Raw genomic sequence first — 14,520 nt, 5'->3', positions numbered from 1 at the left:
AGAAAACCTTCTAGTAATAATATTTGTGTCCACGAAGTGGCGCTACTCCAACGAGCTGTCCAGGCAGCTGCAGCGGAAGCACGTTGTATTGAACAGTGGGCAGTGATTGCTCAACCCCCCCTGGCTCTGATAGCCTTTCAGGATGACAGCACAGAAAACAGCATCTACCCCCAGCAGGAGGAGTTTATGAGGGACTGTAGCAAACTGGAGGATGATCCCAGCAGTATGCAGCCCCCGGGCACACAGCACTGAGCACAGACTGTCCCCGTTCTCTACCAGTTTAAAACTACTGTCCTTACTGGCTTTTTTCTGTGGGCTGTTTAAAAGCCGTTCCATCATCTTACAAGCAAGATGGGGGAACACGTTGTGCACTATACGATATGGGACTGCTGGCATCCTGAAGTCAAACGTGCTAAAGGTACTCCACAGTCTAACAGTGTGTGTGCGTGCGTGCGTGCGTGCATGCGTGCGTGTGTCAGCATGTGTGCGCGTGTTTTCTTTCTTTGAATTGCTTTCAGAAGTTCCTACCACTGACACTGCATTAATAGAAGACCCTTCTCTTACATATCATCCCTAGAACTAAGGGGGGGGGGGGGGGGGGGGGGGGGTATTGACTTTTTTTGTTTTAATGTTTCACAAGTAGAACATTTTATTTTTAAAAAATGTACTGTTACAGTAGGCACAGTTGTGTTATGTGTGTGTATTTTAATAATAATAATAATAATAATAATTTGTGACACCACATTGCCTTCTAAACTACAATCTGCTGCCTGTTAACATGCCAATTTACTTGCCAAAGAACTGGGAAACACCAAATTGTAACCCAGTGTGCAACAAATAACACAGTGTAACAATTTTTTTTTTTTTTTTTTTTTTTTTTTTTTTTGTTCCAGGGTAGTAAGTGTTATTTCCTAATTGCTTATGCCTCAAAAGTATAGAAAATGGCTATTTTTCCCCACAAACTTTGCTTATGTGACCTGGACAGTGATATTTTTTTCGAGATTTACGATTATACTGTAAATACAGAAAAACTCACTAAATCTTGAAGAACTACTCTCTTCTAAATCTTTTGTAGTCATTTTTGTATTACTTTAGTATAAATACATGTTAATTTGGATTCATATGTTGTTTTTTTTCTGACTTTATGTGAACGGAAAGACACACATTTGCCCGTTTTCCCATTGGAAACAGTGATATTTTGAAATATCACTGTCCTGGTCACAAAAGCAAAGTTTGTGGGGAATAATAGCCATTTTCTATACTTTTGAGGCATAAGCAATTAGGAAATAACACTTACTACCCAGGAACAAAAATTGTGTTACATGGTGTAATCATTCCAGGCTGCATGAAGGTGCTGTGAGCATTGCCTCTGTGCGGTGTGTGCTCTGGGAAGCACTGCACATCGGCCTTGTTTTCATACATGCATTTGTGCAGTGAATGTGTCGCTGCACCACTGCCAGGATTTTTCATCTCTTTATTAAAATATGGGAGAAGATGTAGCTTTAGAACAGGAATACTAGGGAAGCTCAGGTTTGGTATAATAGTTTTTTAAAGTATATATAGAGTAGATATGAGATAGATAGATAGATAAGAAAAAATATCCACCTTTAAAGTCCCTTTTAGAAACAACCACTGACCCCAATGTTTGGATGATAGAGGAATGCAGTAGAGCATGCCACCTACTGGCTGCATATGATAAGTGCGTGGCTTCTCCAGGTGAAATGGGGAGAAACTGTAATTCTCATTGTTTTACATTCTTTATAGTTTGTATTTCGGGGGCCTTTTAATGAGACTATTAAAACAAGGTCTGACATTAACGACGTTATTTGTTCGGGGGAGCTTGGCGTCGAAGTGTCTTAAGTCTCTAACCTTTTTCAACTGCTCTTAAAAAAATAAATAAATAAACTAGTTCACAGTATTGAGAGGGCACGTGGTGTATGTTTGTAATATTCATTTTGTAGGGCGCTGGATCTAGGGGTGCTGGGGGTGCAGCATCCCCCCCTTGGCTTTGCCTGGCTTTCATCATATCAGGGGTTACAGTTTTGTTCAATGGCTTTCAGCACCCCCACTTTAAAAATGGTTCCAGTGCCTCTGTTTTGTAGTTCTGTACTTTGTATGTCACTAAAACAGATTGTGATAGAAATACAGACATCTAAAGAGTTTTCGATTCAAAACTTTTATTTTTATTACATATTCTGTTTTTTTTTTTTTGTTTCTAATAGTTTGGTAATAATGAGATTGTATAAATTTAAATAAACGGGTGTTTTTTTTTCTTCCCCACTGAAACGTGTGTTCTTCCAGGTTTGTGTTCTTTTGATTTTTAAAGAGGTACAATTGAACTGTGTACGAGTTGACTGAATGTTTGATAGTAATTGCTTTGTACATACAATGTATTTAGAGAGACTCTTATTAATTGTTACCATCGGTCCAATTCAAATACGTCTGCAGGGGACACAAACACATTATCATGTTTTTAAAAGCACTGTTATACTGTCTCCATTTGTATTTGTTTTATAAAAGCTATACGTCGTTTTTTTCAATCGTGTAAAAAGAGTTCTAGTTTAAGATGGGGCTGGCTGTTTAAAATGAGTAACCCAATACCGTCGATATTTACTTTGAAAATTAAAAAAACTGTGTTTTCATTCGTTTTATTGTTAAATTACAAGAAGTGTTGTACACATTGAAATGGGAAACAGGCCGTGTGTGCTTGCATAACGAACTCAATTGGAAAGACTTGTCCCTATGGGGGCAGTGTTTCAAAATGGACACACGTAACTATAGCCTGCCTGGCTGGCTCACTGTAGACATGCGCTACAGTTACACTTGCTTATTTAACCGATGATTATTGACGATGACTAATTATATATAGGCATATCCGAAACCGCTCTCTCCGCCGTGCACCCACACGCACTGGGCAGGATGCTTTTCACACGATTATAAAACATGTGGGATAGTACGAGCTATTAATAGTGGAGGACATACATACAATGCTTCCCTGCTGTTTGATTTATTTATTTATTTTTAAAGGTCTTTTTTTTTTTAAATGAGTCATGGTACTGAATGAAATAATAATTCGTGCTTTGGGGGTTTTTTTTTGTCACAGATGATTCATTCAACGCCAGAATATTATTTTGTTCGAGTGTTTTTTTTGTGTTTTTTTTTTTTTTTTTTTTTTTTTTTTTTTTTTTTTTAAGTATTTTTAACAGGCAAAGCCACTAACTCGGGACAGTGCCAGGCAGTTAACCCAAACAGATACTAAATAAATAAATACATAAATAAATACACTTGAGTAGACTCCGGATTTAAGAAATGGTTTCCTTATTTACACCATTATATATACTCTGTAATGATCTATTATATAACTGCTCATTATGAACAGTGTGTGTGTGTGGGTGGGTGTGTGTAGAAGTTGCTCAATAAGTTCCACAGACAGCATGAAGGGATCTGGGTACGAGAGAGGCTGGTCAGTGGTCACTCTGTCAGTCTCTAGTAACGGGTACGGAGTTTCAACCCAACATTTCCACTGCAGGAATTCTCAGCAAGGTTCTTTATTCCATACTGTCTGTTTACAGGCTCGGTACACTATGTCTTGACAGTGATCGTATGGGTTAGGGTTGGTGAAGCGTGTTGATTTCAACTTGAACTCAAATGACCACGAATTGACCTTGAACGTGAAACTGACAGCGTTTCATACAGCAGGCTGGAGACGCCTCCTATAGACAGTGTTTAACGATGCATTGAAGAACCTCGATCTCCGAGGCATTGCCTTTCTGAATGCGGCTGTTTTTGTTTGTTTACTAAATTACAAAACAACACCTCACTCGTCTCGTCTCCCGGTAAAAAAACAACATTGCCCCGGCCAGTGTTTATCTCATGCACTTGAAATAATTATCCCCTTTGCAATAAACTGGAGCTTATTAATGAATGAAGGAAAATAAACGCTCTGAAAATATGGCAAGTAACCTTAAACCCGATTCCCACCCAAGCCAGACTGTATCATCTGGGTAAGCGCAGCTGAAGACTGAGAGGAGGAGGGGAGGGGGTCTGTGTGATCACCCTGACATACTAGAATAGCAATCCCATTCCCTCCCCCCGGAGCACGCTGCTGCTGTGACGCACACACACAGACGCAAGACTCACGAAGCGAGCAAGTGAGCAACAGGGATTTCTTCACAGAGGGACCCGGACCAGCAGACAGGAAGTAATGCGTGTTGTAGAACAGTAGAATAATAATAATAATAACAATAACAACAACAACAACACCAATGCCAACACCGTAACCGGATGATAAATAAATCACCCTGCTTGCCTGAGAGAGCGAGATCGGCGTGGCGTTTGCAGAGTCACAGAAATCCATTTTAAGAAGCAGCTGAGGAATCCACGCTTGCTTTTTGCAATTGAGATTGAAATGGACTGATTGCAGAATATCCCGCGGCACCACCAATACAATCAAATACTGTTTTACTGTGTGCGACTGCTTGAGACGCCGGTGCCCGGACTATGCTTGCGCATCCTGTCGTACTACTACTACGACTAGTCCCGGTCGTGTTTGTTGTCTTTGCAAAGAGAGAACAGCAAGCGGCCGTCCACGCAGGATCTGGGATCCGCTGATCGAGTGTTTTCTCGGGAGGGAAGGATCTGGGATCCGCTGATCGAGTGTTTTCTCGGGAGGGAAGGACTGGCGCTCCCCTCTATCAGTCCTGTTATTGGGTGTTCGCTATCCAGCCGCAGCGTGGGGGAGAAGGAAACCAAGCGGTCGCTGCTATATTAACAAGAAGTGCGGATATCGCAACAAATTAAACCACAACACAACAACAACCCAGGAACTTAATTATTCTTGCTTTTGGTGCTATTTTAAAGAGGGGAGTCTCTGTCGTTGCGTGCCGTCTTTATTATTTTTTTTTCTGTACGGATTTTTATTTTGTTGTTATTGAACCCTGAGGGGTATACACTTATTACAAAGTAACTTTTTTTTTTTGAGTTTTATTTTATTTATAAATTATTAAAAACAACAACAGCATTATTTTGTTCGGTTAAATTGTGATGCCGCTTGTGTTTTTAATTTTTTTTTGCTGGCTTCGTTTGGTTGTACGCCTTTTTTTTTAAATCTCGGGAGTGACTGACTGATTGACCCAGCCGCGGAGGAGACCAGCGCAGGGGCCGATGCGGACAGTCCGGCCAGGGGAACGCGACGAGCCGCTAGACCAGCAGCCATGCAGCCGCAGCAAATCTACGACTTCTCCAGCGAAGAAAACAGGCACAAATGGAGAGGCCTTTTCGTGCCAGCCCTCCGAAAGGTAAGAATACTATAAAAACCACAACGCAGCGGTAATGCCGACTCACTTGTTAGTTAAGGGTCATTCTTCAACTATTTCTGTAAATAATAATAATAATAATAATAATAATTAATAATAAAGTCTACGTTGCAACAGTATACGAAAAAGTAAAATCACTAGTCTAATAATAAGAGCAGACTTGTCTGTTGTCAAAATGTTATTACGGAAGGCAGCGCCTTTGTATTTTGTGTGAAACTAGTGTTGCTACTTTTGGTGAACGTATATGCATCAGTGTTATTTGTGGTTGGGGTTGCATTGGTTATATATTGTGTGTGTGTGTGTTATGTAGACACTGTCGCGACTGATAGGTCGTGATGGTGTCGGTGTATATACTGTTCCACGGCCGCCGCGCTATATGGTGTAGGTCGCACAGCTATGTCACGATCTACTGTCTAAATGCAGTCCGTTCAGCTCCCAGCTGCTTTGAAGAAAGTTGTAGTTTACCAGAAATGTATTAAGGTAGAGAAGACTTTTAAAATGTTTCACAGTGTCAGCGAGGATCGGTTATACATGCTTAAAATATATACTCTACTGAAATGATTTGTTCATGTCGAGATCAATAAGTACACTGTGTACTTACTGATGTCGACGTGAATAAAATGTAAACTTGTAATCTTGTTTCGTGTTTAATATATATATATATATAAATAAATATGCGTATATATGATATGTGATATTTCTACCACCACAAAATGTGAACAGTTGTATATACAGTAATTGAAGACATCACCAGCAACACCCATTTGACTTCATGCATTCAGTGCAATAAGTCTTCTATTGAAATATATATAATACACCATGCAAGTTCACTTTTTTAATAGCTATTTTAATAATACAAAAACAGGCATAGTACATTAGCAACGTGTACTCTTCTATTCAAATAATGCCGTGACTGAACTGTACCATTCCTAGCCCTGAGGAGGGCAACTTGACTTGCAAAGCTGAACATTCCTTCAGACATTCCTAAGGCAGCCAACTGTTACTGTGACTGCAATAGCAGGTAGACCAGAGCTGGGTTTGTGTTCCTGTGATGTCAGAGGCCTGTCCTGAATTGTACAGAGGGAGCTGCCACCCGCCTTCGGAGGTGTGTAGCAGTGGGGTCTACAAAGCTGCAGATTAGCAGATCTGAGGATCAACTACCTGTTCATTTCAGTGTATTGGCAGCTTTCGGGAATCCCCTGGATTTCAACACCCCAGAAAATAAGCTGCTGATGCAATCCAGGGGGATTCCCTGATGCTATGAAATCCAGTGGGGCTATAGGTCTCCCCAGGGATGGAAATATGACTCCCAATGCATAGCAGTGTGATCCATGCCTCGTTTTGCTACGAGCTTAGTAAGACACCCCTGAGCTTGTTACCTGCACACTGCGGCTGATCAAGCTCCTAGCAGAAGCTGGTGTGCAATTGAAGTCTTATTTCCATCGCTGAACCACGTACACAACAACAACAAAAAGCAAACAGTTTGCTGCTTCAGCAGTTGTCTGATGTTTCAAAATCTAAATAGTTACAAGCAGAGGATTCATCAGAATAAAAAAAAAAAAAGACAGCTGGTATGTAAGTGTGAATTGCTCCTCCAGTTCAGTCCAAAATGCATTTTTAAATACAAAATAAATAAATGGTCATTTTGATCAATGCATTGTAAATATTCATTGGGGCTTGAAGTCACATAAGTCATTGCAGGAGCTTCAGTTTATTGCAGTAACATAACCTGATGCAGCCTGCAGCATTTCATGAATCGCTTCACAACGCTTGTGTGCTATATACGCTATACGCTGAACTGTCGTCTTCACTTTTTTGCAGTTGATGTGGTGTAGAACAGATGTGCTGATTCTTTTTTCATGTGGTGGAAATAAAGCAGATGAATGTAAAGTCAGGGATTGGGAGCACAGTGAAGAAAGAAAGGGGCTGTACTTTACACTAACCGCCTGCACCGTTCTGGATCTGTACGTGACACTAACCGCCCGCACCGTTCTGGATCTGTACGTGACACTAACCGCCCGCACCGTTCTGGATCTGTACTTTACACTAACCGCCCGCACTGTTCTGGGTCTGTACGTCTGTACTGTACGTGACACTAACCGCCCGCACTGTTCTGGGTCTGTACGTGGCACTAACCGCCCGCACTGTTCTGGATCTGTACGTGACACTAACCGCCCGCACTGTTCTGGGTCTGTACGTGACACTAACCGCCCGCACTGTTCTGGATCTGTACGTGACACTAACCGCCCGCACCGTTCTGGGTCTGTACGTGGCACTAACCGCCCGCACTGTTCTGGATCTGTACGTGACACTAACCGCCCGCACCGTTCTGGATCTGTACGTGACACTAACCGCCCGCACCGTTCTGGATCTGTACGTGGCACTAACCGCCCGCACCGTTCTGGATCTGTACGTGACACTAACCGCCCGCACCGTTCTGGATCTGTACGTGACACTAACCGCCCGCACTGTTCTGGATCTGTACGTGACACTAACCGCCCGCACTGTTCTGGATCTGTACGTGACACTAACCGCCCGCACTGTTCTGGATCTGTACGTGACACTAACCGCCCGCACTGTTCTGGGTCTGTACTGTACGTGCACTAACCGCCCGCACTGTTCTGGATCTGTACGTGACACTAACCGCCCGCACTGTTCTGGGTCTGTACCGCCCGCACCGTTCTGGATCACTAACCGCCCGCACCGTTCTGGATCTGTACGTGACACTAACCGCCCGCACCGTTCTGGATCTGTACGTGGCACTAACCGCCCGCACTGTTCTGGGTCTGTACGTGACACTAACCGCCCGCACCGTTCTGGATCTGTACGTGACACTAACCGCCCGCACCGTTCTGGATCTGTACGTGACACTAACCGCCCGCACCGTTCTGGATCTGTACGTGACACTAACCGCCCGCACCGTTCTGGATCTGTACGTGACACTAACCGCCCGCACTGTTCTGGATCTGTACGTGACACTAACCGCCCGCACTGTTCTGGTTCTGCCTGCTGTGTACGTGTCTGAAAGCTTCGGATCACAGGAAGGTTTATTGGGGCATTTCTAACAGTTTCCCCACTGAAAAGAAAGCAAAAGTCAGTCCGCTTTATTTTGTCGTGAGGCAGATTTAGCCAGGCGGAGGCGGGCAGGGTGCACAGATTTCCTAGCACTTACTGTAGCAGGCTACTTTAATATACAGGAAAGAAAGGGTCTGCAGGTCTGAAGGTTTAAACGGAAGCAAAAAACCCCCAAAAAACACAGTGAGCATAAGTGACCACTGTCAGTGTGTCATCCTGAGCAGTGGCTTCATTAATCACCTTATAACCTTCCACTGCTGAAAGTGATAGAGCAAGCGAGTAATTTGAATGCAGATTAAAGTGGTAGCATCTGTCTTGCATTGATCCTATAAAACCAACTCTGTTTTGCTTTTGGGCCAAGGTGAAAACAAAACAAACCTCTTCTTGTTTACCACAGCTGGGACACCTTGTGCCCAGAGCTGTATGTTTTAACAGCAAGACTCGTACGCGTGTGTTGGAGGGGCAGCGGGGTGGGGGGAGATGTGCCCCTCAAGATTATTTTCCTGTCTTCTTCAGAAACCCCACACTGCAGTGGTGCTGCGTTATTATCTGTTAGTCGTGCACGTGGATGAGAGGTCCCAGTCTGTGGGCGTGCTTTTTCTCTCTTGCCTTTGGTTCCATTCTCCTCGATTTCAGACGTTATTGTTTTGCTGCCAAACCTCTTTCTTTTTGGGCCCTGAGCCCAAGGAGGTTGTAGGCATTCTTCTTTAAAGACTGTTTCTAGTAAGGGCAGGAGAGCAGCACTGCTCTGCTTGTTGAGTGTGTTTTTGCTTTTCTTTTTTTAGAAACTTGGTTGCGGCTTTGCAATAAAAACGCTGTTGATTTGTGTTCATCGGGCAACAAGGGCAGTCTGTTACTCCGATCAGCTGGAAACGAGGTCAGGTCTGCAATTAGTTCAGTGGCTGCTTGACTGGTCCTGTCTGCTCCGTGCATAAACAGAACCGAACTCCACAGGGTCCAGCATCTTCAGCCGTTTAAACCCAGGAGTTTATTTTATTAACCAAGGCTACTAAAATGAAACCATGACCATGAAGTTCTGACGACCTCTGCTTGGTTCTGACTTCTACCAGAGTCTCTACAAAGTATTTCTAAAATCTATGTTATTTTTATTGAGCCTTTCTGATTGCTGTGAGCTAAGAATGGGATCTTAATAAATAAATAAAAAATGCAAAGGATTTGGTCTGTTTACCTGGGATTGTTAGCTTGTCTTCCCCAGACCAGGGCAGAAGTTTTATACAGAGATAGAAATAAGATCTAAGTAGTCAGCTTTATCACTGCCCTCTCCCCACTGTGTTTGTGATGTACTGCAGTTTAATGAGGTGTCCACATTATCTGGGTTAATGTTGAGTTAAGAAAACGCTGCCTAGAACATTAAACTGCTGTAGACCTGTCAGTTTGTGACTGATGACTAATTCATTCACTGCCAGGCACACCTGCTTTGGTCTTGTGGATTCTTTAGTAATCCTGTTTTCTTTTTTGTTCCAACCCTGTCCTAATTAAACAGGATGCAACAGCGGGTTTAATTACAGCACTGGATTTGTATCTAGGTTTCCATTTAAAAAAAAAAAAAAAAAAAAAAAAGACTTGATTCAGTTTCACTGACTCTGTTCCAAGCCTACAAAAGAGGAACAGCAGTGAGAAATGAGTGCAGGGCCGCAAGTGATTAAAACAAGAAGACTCTTTTTCCTTTATTCACATCCAGCTTATTTATCACGACCCGCAGTCTCTTGAGAGGTAAATGTGAGAGCGTGGGGTTGGATCGTGATCGCTTGTTTTTTCTGTGTTCCTCCTGGAGAGATGTTTTGAGGTTGTGATGCAAGTTACCATGGCTCCTTAGATGAAAACGTATCTTATTGCAATGCAAGCTTTTACAGGTAAAAGTCCTCGATGTCCTTTGACTTTTTCCCCTCTGAGAATATTGAGCCAGGTTTTCACTCACTGCTGTAGCTCCTGGAAGTTGCAGAAACAGGAAGTTTTCATGCTTCTCTGAATAGTATACTCCGGGAACGGCTACAGTTGACAGAACGCGCTGTCTGCAACCAGGAAGCACTGAAGGGGTGTGTGGTTCCTCAGAAATCAGAACGGATAGTTCAGCATGTCAATCGCTCTGTTAGCTTGCTGTTAAACTGCATCAGTATTGTTTAGCTGAATAAGCATTGCCACAATTAGATAGATGGTGACATTAGTTGTTCACACTCTTGCAAAGCCAGGGTACTAATCTTAATGCAGTACAGGACAATGGGCCACGTTTTCTAAAGCATTTACTCCAGTCTTTAATGAATTCCTATTTTGGGTTTTTTTGTTCTATTATATGTTTGCAAAACTAGCACCAAACAGTTTGTTTCTTGTCATGTAACATTGACATTTTTTCTTTCTCTTTTTAAAAAAAAAAAAAAAAAAAAAGATTGGAGGAAATGCTTTGGAAATATGGCCAAGTATTTATAAAATGTGACTTTCTTTTTTTTTGCACTGCATCTGTATAAGGCTGAGGTCACTTGTCTGTATTCAAAGCCTTTCTGTAGTTAGCCCTCTGCTACATTGTTTCCCACTCTATAAGAGAGCATGCTCTTGGTTTTGTTTTATTTGCAAGTTTGATTGCTGAGGAATAGACCTTGCCTTTGCTAGATGGGTTCATGCAGTATTTTACAACAAACCCTGTTTTGTGGCCAGACATTTTGCAGTAACGATTTTAATCTTGGCAACCAACTCTAAAAAGCGCTTTGAACAACTTGGAGCAAACCTTCAGTTTTAACGTGCCTGTAAAGTCCCTTTCTTCAGTTTATAAATATATATACACAGCATGTAAAGATGCTTGGTAACTTTTTGGGTAGTGGTTTACAAATATGCAGCCATGTACAAATTACAAATATAAAACCCAGTACAATGTAATCCTGTTTGATGATGATGATGATGATCATCATAGTTGTTACAGTACACAATTGAAAGAGGAAGCCCTGCAGAGCTCCCAGTATAATCTGCACATGTTCTGATAGAAGCCAGGTCTGTCTGTCTGTCCGTGTGTGGAATGCGTTCGGGACTCTACAGAAGCTCTTTTACAGCACGCACCGGCAGGGATACAAACAGGATGTGATTCACAGCTGTAATGCAAGCCAGGCCGGGCAGAATCGGCAGCAGTTCTTTGGGCACGTTGATTCCTAGGATGCTTCTTTAGCACATGGCAGCCCAGGTGTACAGACCGCAGCTCAAATCCTGGTTGCCGTTAACGAAGGCGATTCAGCTTTCGTCTCAATGTTTTTATGATCGTGAGCGCATGAAGGTGTTTTTTCTTTTTTGTAACTGCCTTTAAAAAAATAAAACACAATTTCTGAAATGAAATAGAAAAAACACTGCTCGCATTAATAAATCAGTACATTACCTGTGTCCAAAATTTATGCTACATTCATTTATTGAGCATTTTGATGCATAATCCTGAAATTCTCAGCCTTTTCAAAACCACATTCTTCCAAAGGCACCAGATGCCTTTTGCATCTGGATCTAATGTGAGGGAGCATTATTTACTACGTTGTGTTATTGCAAGGTTTAAAAGGCTCTCACTTGAGCTGCAGACAGTTTGCAGTTCCAGTGTATCTGTGTGTGTGTGAGCGAGAGTGCTTAGCAACTTGAGTGACAATGATTGTTTCTACATCAGGAGTGGCCAAAGTTGGTCCTTCCAGCCCTTGTCTTTGTTCCAACCCTGTTCTAAATTGTTTAATTGAACCAAACAAACCTCCATCCAGACCCCGAAGTAGTTAATTGTATAATTCTACCTGCTATACCTGGAAATTAATGGCTCTCCGGGACTGTGATTGGACGTCCCAGCTCTAGATCATTTCTCCAGAGCATGACAAAGTAAAGGGAGGTACTCCACACCAAAAAACTGCTTTCTTCCAGGAGCTGGATGACCAGCGGGCTCAAATCCCCAAACTGTTATAACATGGTAGTAATAAGGCTGCTCCTCCTGCTCCAAATTAAGCTTTATAGAAATGATTCATGATCCTTTTTTTAATAGCTAAATGATGTTACGATGTGTTCAGTGCACAAATAACATTTTAAAAAAGCTTGCTTTTGTAAATTGACCCTCTGAGTTAAACTTGTGTGTTCCTGCCTCCCTTAATGGGTGCTTGTGAGGATCATTATACTGACAGGTATATAGTTACACACGCGTCTAGTGGGGGCAAACCATCCTGTTTGTTGCAGACTGCCTTTGATCTACAGCACTCATCATCTCCTAAAATTTTTTTTTTTTTTTTTAAGTTCTATTCTTGCTGATCTTACGTCATTTGTTTTGCACTTCGCTAATGTAACGACCGGTGTGAGAGCTTCACACACAGCAGTATGAACAGGTACTTCTTGAAGCACAAGAACAGGGGTCAGCCGCATTGAGTGTTTCTCAAACTAGGGGCCGGGACCCCCGGGCGGGTCGTGGGACGGTTTTAGGTGGTAGAGTGTCTCGTCACAAACAGACCCTCTTTACTTGCTGACTACAGAGCAATGCATCAAGTGGACCTTGCATTTAAGCGTGATCAGATTAAGACATACAACTGTATATCATGTTCTTGTATGAACAACAAAAAAAAGCTTTATATATTTGGCAGCAGCATCCAGCTTTACAGTGTGATAGTGAGTGCCTGAATCAATCAGTAAATACATTTTAAAACGGTTTTTAAAATGAGTGGCAGGGATGTGTAGTCTTGTCAGTTCTGATCTGTTGGCAGCAATTATTAAATTTTTTTCCTCAGGAATTTATAATTGGAAGCCAAACCGTCGTAAGGTGATGTTTACAGTTACCTGTTCTTGGTTTGTCCCCTGGAATGCATTTTATTAAATAGATTATTTAAGAACCGACGGACTGCCTTTTATTTTTAGTTCTGTGGCACATGACGAATTCTGTGCCACAGCAACACCGAGTCACTTTGATGTACTGCTGTTAATAACTGTAGACTCTAACTGTGTGCTGTTGCAGCTGAGTTGAGTAAGTGTTGAAGTAGGTGTTGTATTGGGTTTCATCTTTTTACATATTTTGTAGATCCCAGCCAAATTGATAGTGCACTGTAACGTGTAGTAAACGTTCAATCACAGTGTGGTGCGGGGGATGACTTTTATTTGTCAGTTATTTAACAGCGCTGCACAAAGTGATTCGTCAGAATGAGCTCTCCACAGAAATCTGGGGCTGACGATCAGGTCAGGGTCATTGGTCGGGCCTAATGACCATTTCATGTGAAACGAATGAAGTAGTAGCTGCTTGGATTTGTGTTCATTGATTGATTTTGTTTAGACTCTGTGGAGAACAGCAATCCACACAACCCCAAGCAGCTGATTGTTCACTTGGAATGGTACATTAGCCCCATCAATACCCAAGGAGCCTCCCCCGTGGAGAGCTCACTCCTAAACGAGGGGCCTCCCCCGTGGAGAGCTCACTCCTAAACGAGGGGCCTCCCCCGTGGAGAGCTCACTCCTAAACGAGGGGCCTCCCCCGTGGAGAGCTCACTCCTAAACGAGGAGCCTCCCCCATGGAGAGCTCACTCCAGATCAAGGAGCCTCCCCCGTGGAGAGCTCACTCCTAAACGAGGGGCCTCCCCCGTGGAGAGCCTCCCCCGTGGAGAGCTCACTCCTAAACGAGGAGCCTCCCCCGTGGAGAGCTCACTCCTAAACGAGGAGCCTCCCCCGTGGAGAGCTCACTCCTAAACGAGGAGCCTCCCCCGTGGAGAGCTCACTCCTAAACGAGGAGCCTCCCCCGTGGAGAGCTCACTCCTAAACGAGGAGCCTCCCCCATGGAGAGCTCACTCCAGATCAAGGAGCCTCCCCCGTGGAGAGCTCACTCCTAAACGAGGAGCCTCCCCCGTGGAGAGCTCACTCCTAAACGAGGGGCCTCCCCCGTGGAGAGCTCACTCCTAAACGAGGGGCCTCCCCCATGGAGAGCTCACTCCTAAACGAGGAACGGAGAGCTCACTCCTAAACGAGGGGCCTCCCCCGTGGAGAGCTCACTCCTAAACGAGGAGCCTCCCCCGTGGAGAGCTCACTCCTAAACGAGGGGCCTCCCCCGTGGAGAGCTCACTCCAGATCAAGGACCCTTCCCGTGGAGAGCTCACTCCTAAACGAGGGGCCTCCCCCGTGGAGAGCTCACTCCAGA

The 14,520-nt window shown here is 43.4% G+C and overlaps 1 pseudogene; it reads left to right on the top strand.

Annotated features, from left to right (window-relative positions):
* The first annotated feature begins 3,607 nt into the window (after positions 1–3,607).
* Positions 3,608–14,520, top strand: part of LOC121329821 — a 36,956-nt pseudogene continuing 26,043 nt past the window's right edge.

This window comes from Polyodon spathula, chromosome 17 (assembly GCF_017654505.1).
Source record: "Polyodon spathula isolate WHYD16114869_AA chromosome 17, ASM1765450v1, whole genome shotgun sequence".
NCBI classification, from domain to species: Eukaryota; Metazoa; Chordata; class Actinopteri; order Acipenseriformes; family Polyodontidae; genus Polyodon; species Polyodon spathula.
The sequence above is the reverse complement of the archived record's forward strand: the minus strand, read 5'-3'. Positions and strand labels throughout refer to the sequence as shown.